At 42.8% G+C, this 11132-nt stretch overlaps 1 protein-coding gene across 1 annotated transcript in view; it reads right to left on the bottom strand.

The window, feature by feature from the left end:
- The window catches only part of Chchd6 (coiled-coil-helix-coiled-coil-helix domain containing 6), a 226180-nt gene that overhangs the window by 150883 nt on the left and 64165 nt on the right, over nucleotides 1–11132 (bottom strand). The gene's annotated exons all lie outside the window — the stretch shown is intronic.

Here is an 11132-nt window from a genome sequence, read left to right as displayed (position 1 = left end):
CCTCAAGGGGCTCCAGGCCCTTGAGCCCACTGCTGAATTCCCCTGCTCCAGAGTCTTAGCACACTTTTGAAAACCAAGTGGATGGATGGCTAGAGGCAGGCAAACTCTACTTCAGCTAGCCAGAGTGGCTGTAAGCAGGTGTATGTCAAACTCCTGTGCATGTACACTGAAGCAGATTCCACAGAAAATAACTCAATGGCAGACTGAAGGCAGGAGGATTCCAATGTTCTCATTATTCAAATAAATCACAGCCTGAACCCCAAGAGCCTGGCTGTGACAGAAGCTCCCCTGGGGTATCCCAAAGTCAGTGCGTAGGCTTTGAGCTGTTTTATCTCAGATACTCTGAAGCATGTTAAGGGATTAAGATTCTCGTAAGAAGAAAAACGTCCCTCGGAAAAATCAGCCAAGTCATCCTGAGAAGATGATTAGATGTTCTGTCAGAAACATGAAGAAAACTACTCTAAAGAAGAGAGAGGGGAGAAAAGGTAAGCAGGCAATCCCCAGAGGAGAAAAGAGCATTAATTTCCTTGGCAGTGGGAACTCTACCTGCAGACAAAACCCAGAAGGAGATGAAGAAGCCCCCACCGTCTTCATGGGCACCATGAGCTCCCACCTCAACTCCCACTTCCACCACAGATGCACACACCTGCACACCCTTTCAGCCCAAGCTGACTGGATCAGAAGGGAAAGATTAACCCTCTCTGGCTTCCCAGGGGAATGTTCTCTCAGGGGATGGGAAAGAAGAGACCTGCCCATCAGGAGATGTGCACAGGGCTTAATGAGCTCCTCGCCTGCTTGCTGTGAGCTGGAGAGCCTTATGCTGGGTCTGCTACTCACTACGTAATGCAAAGTGTCATTATTTAGCCTTCAGGGGACTTGAGCTAATTTGCCTATATGATGAGACCAAAACAAAAACTGAGAAGAAGAGTTCCTTTCCAAAAAGCCAAACCAAAGCAAAAATTGTAAAATTCTGGAATTCCAGAATCAAGTAGAATCTCTGAGGATTAACAATTATCCTATGCCTCTTGTGTTATGTTTCTACAGAAAACAAACATGGGAAAATGTGATATGCCCAATTCTTAACTTAGCTAGAAAAGCAGTCTCCAGCTTCATAAAAAATGTGTTCAGGAGAGAAAGAAAAAGAAGCTCACTGACTGCCAATCGTATGTCAGGTGCTTTCTATATGCCATCCTGTTTAATGCTTTCCATGCATTACTGAACTCATTTTATGCAGGAGAAAACTGAAGTAAAATAGAATAAATATCTCGTTTGAGGGACTATGCTTTACAAATGGCAGAAGCGGTGTTCTGCAGGGGGGCCTCCTGTGCACTAGTAATTGAGCTGCAAGTTCCCATCAGACCACGGGCTTCTGGTGGGCAAGAAACACCAGTCAAGACTCACTGTAGTAGCCAGTCCAGCAACAGCTCAGAGAAAATGCAAAGGAAACTCTCCCATGACCCTCACCATCACTACCCAATGACACTGGAGCCCTCCGCACCTCAAGTAAGGCACATTCTGTGCAGTTGAAAATAACTAGAAAATGTACAGTCAAAAAAGTAGTATCCTTAGGAAGGCAAGACCTCAAGGCCTAAATGTAGCAGTTCAAGTGCCTCTCCTGACACTTTCCCATGATCCAATCCAATGCAACAATACTGCTGCTGTCCAATTTACTGAGTGCTCTCCTAAGGAGGAAACTTAGAAAGCTTAGTACACAATGCCACTGCTTTTATGACACAGATGGACAATAAAGGCACCCACAAATAATATCAGCGTCTATGGGTCAAACTCCCACCATAGTAGAAAAGATGAACAGTTGTAAGAACGCCCTGGTAAAAGCAAGTGCAGACATATTTTCAAGTAATTAATTAAAATTTCTTTGTCCTAGAAGTCTTTAAGCCAGGTGTGGTGGAGCACACCTGTCATTCAGTGAAGTTCTGGAGATGCCAGCCAAGCACATGGGGAGGCTGGAGAAGATTTGGGGTTTGAGATCAGTCTGGAGTTCAGTGAGTTCCATACCAGCCTGGGCTAATGCAAGACTGTCACCAAAAAAAAAAGTACTTTACCAAGGAGCTCTAAAACTTTTGTGAACTAAAACGTGTAAAACATTTTCAAATGTGAATAAAGTTTACAATTCCCAAAGATTTTTCCGAAAGGAGAATTACTTAAGGAAGTACTCCAGGAAAATAGGCAAAAAGAAACAGTGTAAAAATGGAGTTATGGTCTCACTACATAGCCCACGTTAACCTCAAGCTCATGATCCTCCTGCCCCAGAGTCCCCGGTACTAGGATTCTAGGAACATGCTACTGCACCTGGGAAAAAAATGGTAGTCAACTTTAATGAGTACATTTATATGGATCTAAATTGCAATTTTTAACAGTTTGAAACAAAAATATGGGGGACATAAAAACTGTCACAGTCAGAAGAGAAAAGTGCCGTGCATAAAGAATATCTGTAGAAATAAGTTAGATTTTCTTCAATCCTACAGATTCCAGAAGATGAGTAACCTCGCCAACAATAAACTTGAAGAACTCTCTCAGACAAATGATAAGCCCAATTTTAGACACTAAAGACAAAGAGGAATGGCATGCTACATATGAGAGAACAATGCAAAGGACCACAGACTTCTTAAGAAAGACCACAGAATCAGAGGGAAGCAGCACACCATTTTTTCAAGCACTAAAACAAAAGAACTATGAACCTAGAAGTCTGAATCCAGTGAACATGTCTTCTAGGAGTAAGGTGGAAATAAAAACTTAGCTAGCTAAGAAAGAAAGGAAACAGAGGCGCTGAGGTCTGAGAAGACAGAAAAATTTTGAGAAAGTTCACCAGGAGACAAAGCAGAAGGGAGGAAATAGGTAGTGAAGTTATGGTCAGCTTTGTCCTCCACAATCTTGGAGAGGCTTGAGTTTCTTACAAAGAAAAAAGATGGATACAGAAGAAAATTACACGTGTATGCATGTGTGTGTGTGTGTGTGGTGTGTGTGCGAGTGTGTGTGTGTATATACACAAATGCCTGAGGGAGGGGTGTGTAAAGTGGATTCCCACCTGTGTTTCTGTGTCTATCGTGGGCAGCTGCCTATAGGATGCTCTAGAATCTCCTGTTGGTGTGAGCCTGTGTCTCCCATGGGAGATCAAGAGAGGAATGATTACTCATGTGCTGCCTAATGATGGAGACAATGCTGGGAAATGCATCATTAGGCAATTTCATCACTCTGTGAACATCAAAAAGCATACTGACACAAACCTACAAAGTCTGAGTCCTTGTGGTCTGTTCATGCCATCAAGACACATGGTAATCACAGGGTGAGTGTAGCTACAGTCAGCCTCACACAGCACATGTACACTGGTTTACAATCAACGCTTCATAAGTAGAAGGAACACACTGAAGCAGATAGGAAATACAGAACACTGAGCACCTACCCCAGTCACCGTGGCTTTACTGTCATGACCAGGGCTTCAGTGCTGCACAGCTGCATGTGTTCCATTTCACCCGAGTGGCAGCTCAGTGCATGTGCTTCACCAGCATCTCCAGAACTGCACTGCAGGAGAAGGTTATCAAGGCCACAACACCACTAGGTGGAAGGAGTTATTCAGCTCTATCATAACCCTGTGGGACCGCCATCACAGCACTGACTCCATAGCACAGATCCAAAGAAAGGTCCAACTAGACTTTTCCCCAGCAGGAATAACTATTACTCCCCCCACCCCACGAGTCAGAATTTTTCTCTGGTCTAATTTCTGTAAAAACAACATCAAAATTATGGATTTAATCTTGGTGTATACCACCCTTCCCTTCCTTCTCCTCCTCCTCCTCCTTCTTCCTCATCTAATCTCCCAAGCCTGTGTGTCAGCCCACACTGTGACCCCAGCCTCCACCCCACAACATCCACCCTATAAATAATAGCTGCCAGTGCAAAGGTGCATGAGGATCCATACCAAGTGGTTCCACTCCTGGGGAAAAATCTCAAAATCTAAAGCCAACAGTATTGCAAATGGGAATGCTACCATGATTTCTCTTTCAGATAGTTCATCCTTAGTATACAGAAGCACAGCTGATTATTTGCATGTTGATTAGTGGATTAGTATCAAAGTTCTAACAGGTGGTCTCTAGGACCTCTTACATATAAAATTATTTTAACTGCACACACGAGACAATTTAACTTACTTTCCAAGTTAAATGCCTTTCCTCCTCTTACCTAATACTTTGGAAGTAACAATACTATAGAGAACAGAGCTGGTGAAAGAAGGCATCTTTGTCTTACTTTCTCTGGAGAAAAAGTTTCCAGTCTTTCTTCATTGAGTATGATATTAACGGTAGGCTTGTCATATTGCAGTCTTTATACTCCTGAGGTACATGACTTCTACACCTAATGCCAAAAGTTGTTACTATGAAAGGATGTTGAATTTTGTCAAATGCTTTCTCTGAGATGATCACATGACAATATGTGAAGTGAAATAAGCTAGTTACAGAAAGATAAATATTAGATGATCTCATTTATATGTGGAACATATAAAAGTCACACTTAGAGAAATAAGGTAGTACAGTGGTTGCTGAGACTGAAGAGAAGGGGGAGATGTTGGTCAAAGGACATATAACAACTTTCACAAATAAGATATACGATATAGAGACCTAAAGAACAATATGTTAACTATAATTAAGATTAATGTATCATAGCTGGGCACCAGTGGCTCATACCCGTAACCTTAGCTACTCAGGAAGCTGAGATCTAACGATCACAATTCGAAGCCAGCCCAGGCAGAAAAGTCCCCATAAGACTCTTATCTCCAATAAACTACTCAAAAAAGCCAGAAGTAGTGCTGTGGCTCAAGTGGTAGAGTGCTAGCCTTGAGCACAGAGAGGCTCAGGGACAGAATCCAGGCCCTGAATTCAAGCCCCAGGACTGGCAAAAATTTAAAAAAAATTAATGTACTATTCCTGAAAAAAAGATCTTAAAGTACTCTTAACACACATCTCAGGATCGTAATTATTTGAGGTTAGTATGTTAATAGCTTGACCATGGGAATCATTACACCAACTGTACTTATATCAGAACACTATGATGTACTCCTTAATGATACCTAATTTTTTAGTGAATACTGTTCATTCAATAAAGCTGGAGGAGGAAGGAGGAGGAGGAGGAGGAGGAGGAGGAGAAAGCTATGAGTTCACAGTCCAATTAGACCTTACCAAATAGTACATGTGGTTATTCTGGGAAACAGGATGGAGTGTCCATATACACACAAATCAGTAACAGAGCATCCACAAATTTCTTAAAACACAGAACTTTCTCAGATCCTTGTTCAAAATGATAGTGTATCTGCTCATTTGCTCCCAGTGCTATACACAAAATGACACTGATAAAATCTGACTCAGGAGTACCAATCCTGAAGAATGTGACACATTCTCATACCCCAATGCTAGCAAATAAGAAAGCCAATTCAAAAGGGAAACTGCAAAAATGGAAGTCTGTGAGAAAGAAAAGTCAGAACCTTCCTAACTAAGGGGGTGCTGATCTGTCCTCCCTGTGGACTCCCTTCCCATGGGTAGAGGACTCTTCTCCATGTGACAGAATACGAGAGATGAATAGTCAAAGACTGGTGAGGAGTTTGTGGAGGACTATGTGGTACTGGCCTGCCTGGCATCCATCCAAGTAAGAATGCTTACTTGGAAAAGCAGTTGTTTGTGGGGGACAAAACCAAGAAGAGGGGCATTCCCTCTTCCAAGTGTGCACTGCTGGAGAGAACCGGTCACCCACCACTGCCTAGAGTGTGAGCTACTCAGGAATCCAAACTGATCTAGTAGCAACTGACAGACTGGAAATGCAGAGGGTGATTCCCATAGCAGGGGCCCCACAGTGACTACTGCCTACCCAGGCCCCACCTCATCTTCAAGACCTAACTCAACTTGCCCCTGCTTCTGCAAGCCTCACAGATGCTTCCAGAAAAAAACTTTTGTGGGAGTTGGCAAGGTAAGCCTTGTTGTTTAGAGAGAACTTAGTAAAAGGCAGCCTCAGATTGGAACTAGAAACGGCTAATCTCCCTTTCTCTAGAGCTCTAGACCGTATGACATAAGCCTGGGCCTCATTCCCTGTCAATGAACAGCAACGCCAGGCAGCCACAATCAGGGGGCCAGAATAAGCACTAAAGCCACCAGAGAAGTGGGCACCATCCAAAGACTGAGAACAACAGCGGGCCTGGAATGGTGGAGCTGCAAGGGAAAGAAGGGAGCACAACAAACAGGCAGCCTTTCATTATTCAATTACTCACTCTGTAAATCGAGAATTAATGTTCACGGGTTCTAGTGAGTGACATAATTACAATTTAAAAAGGGCAATTAATCATCAGCTTGTTGTTCACTGCCTTGCTGGGAGTATTTGCTTCATGAACACCAGTAAAGCCACAAAAGCATTAAACACACAAGTGAATATGACCACCAAATTCCAGCCTTTTCTGCCCCTCCTGCAGCTCCTCTGAGTCAGCTAAGTGTCACAAGATCACCACATCTGTTTCCCATTGCTTCTGTGACATTCCTCTTCCTCCTCAGTCTCCATTTCCTGAACAGTGCACTTCCCCCCTCACCCCACCCCACCCTGCAATGAAGCCTACAGGACTTCAAACACTGTCGGCTGTAAAAAAAGAGAACAAGAGTGGCTTCTAGTTCTCAACTCCAAAGGGCTCAAAAAGAGAGTAGGGGAGAGAGCTGAGAGAGACAAACAGGTAGCAAGACAGGCGGAGGATGAAATGGTAGAGGGGCAGTCAGGGAAAGAACTGATATCTCAGCCATGGGGCAGGGATACTGGGATCTGGCTCAAAAAGCAAGGCTGTCCAGCAATACCTTCCTAACATCAGCATCTGTTTTCAGACTCAATTAGACCCTTCTCTAGTTCTGATCCCATGGCTGATGATGCCTAGCTACTCAATCTGACTCCAGGAATCTGAGCCATGAGGCCAGAAGAGTTATTTTTACCATTTCTAACGAGCAGATAGGAACAAATAGTTCTCCTATCAGATGCACTTCAAAATATCTTCCCAAAAGGTCTTCCCTTCCTCTGTGATCTAGTTCCACTGAATGAACACTGAGGCAATAATGAGTCCCTGAGCCATCAGTCCTTCAATGACACCACTGCCTTAGGCTGGATCAGAATGGCCTTGTTTCTATCTCTTGAGCAAGGAAAGGCCATGCCAGTCTGAGACCTCTCAGCACACTGGTATCTGTGTCGGCCTGTTCTGTAGCTGTGGCTGGATGACACTGAGGTAGACAGAGCCCACTGGCTAGGCAGCAGACTTTTCCCCAGCACTGCTACCTTCCCTCCTGCCAAGGGGACTGGTTCTGTGGGGACTGAAAGCCTCGACCTAAGGAAAGGTGGGTGCTTCAGCCAGCCTCAGGGAACAGAGTGTAATATACCTTGCCAACCATGGTAATCTCAATACTTTTTTGCCAGAGACCATGCTGAGGTGGTCACATGTCCCAGTTCAGCCAATGAGACCTGCCTAGACTCTGCCAGGATCTGTCCTTCCTGCTCCTTGCTACTGGAGATGCTACTGGAGGACTAGCTGGCTATGAAAGGGGGGAAGGAATGGCCACAATGTGGAAAGGCTGACACTTCTGGTCTGCACTTCCATAGCAGCGATTGCTACTCTCAAGTCTTCTTACATAGAAAGACAGATATTGCACAATAGTGTCCCTCCTCAAAGCCCAAGGCAGGATTAGCAGTCCACAGGAGGTAGCACTGCCCTGAGGCACAGCCACTCACTCACTCTAAGAAATGTGAGCAACCTGAAACATCACTCCACAGACAGGGATGGTCAAGAGTAATGCTAAAGGCCACATAAAACCAGACAGGAAAGCCAGAGCAAAATAACAAAAGGGCAAGACCACCTTCTTGTATATGCACTAGCTTACCTACACACACACACACACACACACTCTATTTCAAAACTATGAAACTCTCATGAGAAATATAGATGTGAATCTTCAGAACGTTGGGTTAGTTTTCTTAGATATAATTATAAAAGCATAACAACAAAGAAAAAACGCAAATTTATATAACCTCATCAAATTTTAAAACTTCTCTATTTCAAAATATATTAGCAAGTTAAGTAAAGAGACACCCCTAGAATGTAATTTTTTTTGGAGGGGGGGTCAATTGTGGGGCTGGGCACTGTCCCTGGAGCTTTTCAGCTCAAGGTGAGCTCTCTATCACTTGAGCCACTTCTGGTTTTCTGGTGGTTAATTGGAAACAAGCGTCTCACAGGCCAGGTGCCAGTGGCTCATGCCTGTAATTCTAGCTACTCAGGATGCTGAGATCTGAGGATCATGGTTCAAAGCCAGCCCAGGCAGGAAGGTCCATGAGACTCTTATCTCCAATAAAGCACTAGAAAACCGGAAGTGGCACTGTGGCTCAAGTGGTAGAGTGCTAGCCTTGAGCTGAAGAGCTCAGGACAGCACCCAGGCCCAGAGTTCAAGCCCCACACCACCACCACCAACAACAAAAAAAAGAGTCTCACAGACTTACCTGTCCAGGCTGGCTTTGAACCATGATCCTCAGATCTCAGCCTCCTGAATAGCTAGGATTACAGGTGTGAGCCACCAGTGCCCGGCAGAAAAAAATTTTAAATCATCTATCTCTTAAGAGATTTCTATCCAGAATAATGAAAAACTGTAAGGTAACAGTAAAACAACAACAAATGGGCAAAGGATCTTAATAGATAATTCTCCAAGGAGATACATAATTGGGAATGAGCATGTGAAAAGATATATCATTAGCCTTTAGAAAATGCAAGTCCAGACCACAACAAGATGTCTCTATACTCTTATTAGGATTGCTATCCTCAAAATGACAAGAATGGGCAAAGACGTAAAGAAACATAAGCCCTGGGCTGGAAAGGTGGCTCAGTGGTAGAGCGCTTGCCTTGCATGCTCGAGGCCCTGGGTTCGATTCCTCAGCACCACATAAGAAAAAAAGCTGGAAGTGGCGCTGTGGCTCAAGTGGTAGAGCACTAGCCTTGAGCTGAAGAGCTGAGGGACAGCTCCCAGGCCCAGAGTTCAGGCCCCACGACTGGACCCAAAAAAAAAAAAAAAAAGAAAGAAACATAAGCCCTTAGATCATGTAAAATGGAATTTGCAGTCATTTGGACAAACAATCTGGATAGTCCTCAAAATATTAAACATAGTTATCATTTGATCCATCAATTCAACCTCAGAGTATATATCAAAAAGAAATGGAAGGCTGGGAAGGTGGCTCAGTGGTAGAGTGCTTGCCTCATTTGCATGAGGCCCTGGGTTCGATTCCTCAGCCCCACATAAGCAGAAAAAAGCTGGAAGTGGTGCTGTAGCTCAAGAGGTAGGCGCTAGCCTTGAGATGAAGAGCTGAGAGACAGCGCCCAGTCCCAGAGTTCAGCCCCCATGACCAACAAAAAAAAAAAAAAGAAAGAAATGGAAACACATACCCACAGAAAAACTCGTAGTATTCATACTAGCATTACTAACAGTAGCAGAAATTCAGAAATAGCTCCAATTGATTAATAAATATATAAAATGTGCTACATCCATATAATAGAATATGTTTGGGCAATGAAAGAGAATGACCTGGTATTGAAATAATTATGCCTAGTGTGATAAAAACTACCACTTAATACAGTATGCTGCACCTCAAACCTAACCAATCTTCCTCCCTCAAGTGTGTATTTAGGTAATTCTGACCATGCATGGTTTTTAGCTTACTAGCAGATTTGGAGTCTCAGCCCCTTAGGAAAATATTAACTCCATTAAATAAAGAAAATTATCAGAAATGTTGGTTCCAGCAGTACCCAATACTAGCTTCTCAAGTGGCTGAGATCTAAGAATCAATGTTCAGAGAAAGCAACCTGTGCAAACAAACTGAGACTCTTACTTCTAATTTAACAGCAAAAAGCTGGAACTGGAGATATGGCTCAAGTGGTAGAATGACAGCCCTGAGTGATAAAGCTAAGTGAGAGCTTGATGCTCTGAGTTCAAACCCCAGTACCAATACATACACACACACACATGTGCACAAACGTGTACATATACACACTCAGTAGAACATGCTAGAGGTTCCAAAGAAGAAATGATGGGTAACATTGTATGAGAAAGCTGGCATGGAGGTGAAGTCTGAGCTGGACTTGGCTGGACTTAGTTGGACCTATGATGTCATCAACTGTAAGATATTATTTCATACACTAAGTAAAGAAAATGCTGTTATAAGGTGTCACTTATTATAAAAAGTGTCCCAAAGTCAAAAATGTAATAATGTGACAAGTATGTTTACCTCTGAACTGGTGAAATGAGAGTAAAGATAACTACTTTCAAAGTTGGAAGGAGAAATAATTATATGTAAATATTTTTGCTGCTGTTATAAATGATATTAAAATATCAAATTCTCTCTACTTCAAGAATTGTTGTGACTTCTGTCTCTTGACTAGACCCTAAATGAATAGCAATGAATTATTCTTCTTGTTCAATTTTGTTCTCTCTTTCTCTCTCTGGGACTTGAAAAGCCATTCACAAGAATAAAAGGCACAATAATATTTTTAAAAATCACCCTCCACTTAAAGCTAAATTAGCAAAAATTAATAGTAAAAGACACCGATCTCTTCCCATCAAATCAACAAAGATAAGAAGAGTCAATAACTCCTGATGCTGGCACAGATACTCCCGTGTATTGTCGGTAGGAAAATAAACTGGTAGGAAAATAAACTGGTATTGTCCATGTATGGTAGAAAGTCTAACAGTATGTTACAAATCTTTACATTCAGATAGAAAAAAAAAAAAAAGACGGCAGAAACATATTCACTTGTTCCTATTGAATACAGCCAAAATCATAGACATTATATACACCAGACAAACAGAAGAAGGTTCCGCAAAGTGAAAAGAAAGCTATCTGTCTAAACGCCTTAGTAGCCTGGCCTCAGTTCCCTAAATTAATTTCTCATCTAATACATCTTAGACTAGGTGCTAGGGGTGATACAATAGAAACGAACAGGAAACCCTGGTTCTTTCAAGCCTAAACACCAGAGGAAAAAAGCAGTCTAGCAAGACAGACAATCTTTGGTAATCATTACCCTATTGCAGCCTAAAGAAAACACCACGGCCCGCCTACCAGAAAAGCCA

This window comes from Dipodomys spectabilis, unplaced genomic scaffold (assembly GCF_019054845.1).
Source record: "Dipodomys spectabilis isolate Male_0828 unplaced genomic scaffold, ASM1905484v1 ptg000054l, whole genome shotgun sequence".
NCBI classification, from domain to species: Eukaryota; Metazoa; Chordata; class Mammalia; order Rodentia; family Heteromyidae; genus Dipodomys; species Dipodomys spectabilis.
The sequence above is the reverse complement of the archived record's forward strand: the minus strand, read 5'-3'. Positions and strand labels throughout refer to the sequence as shown.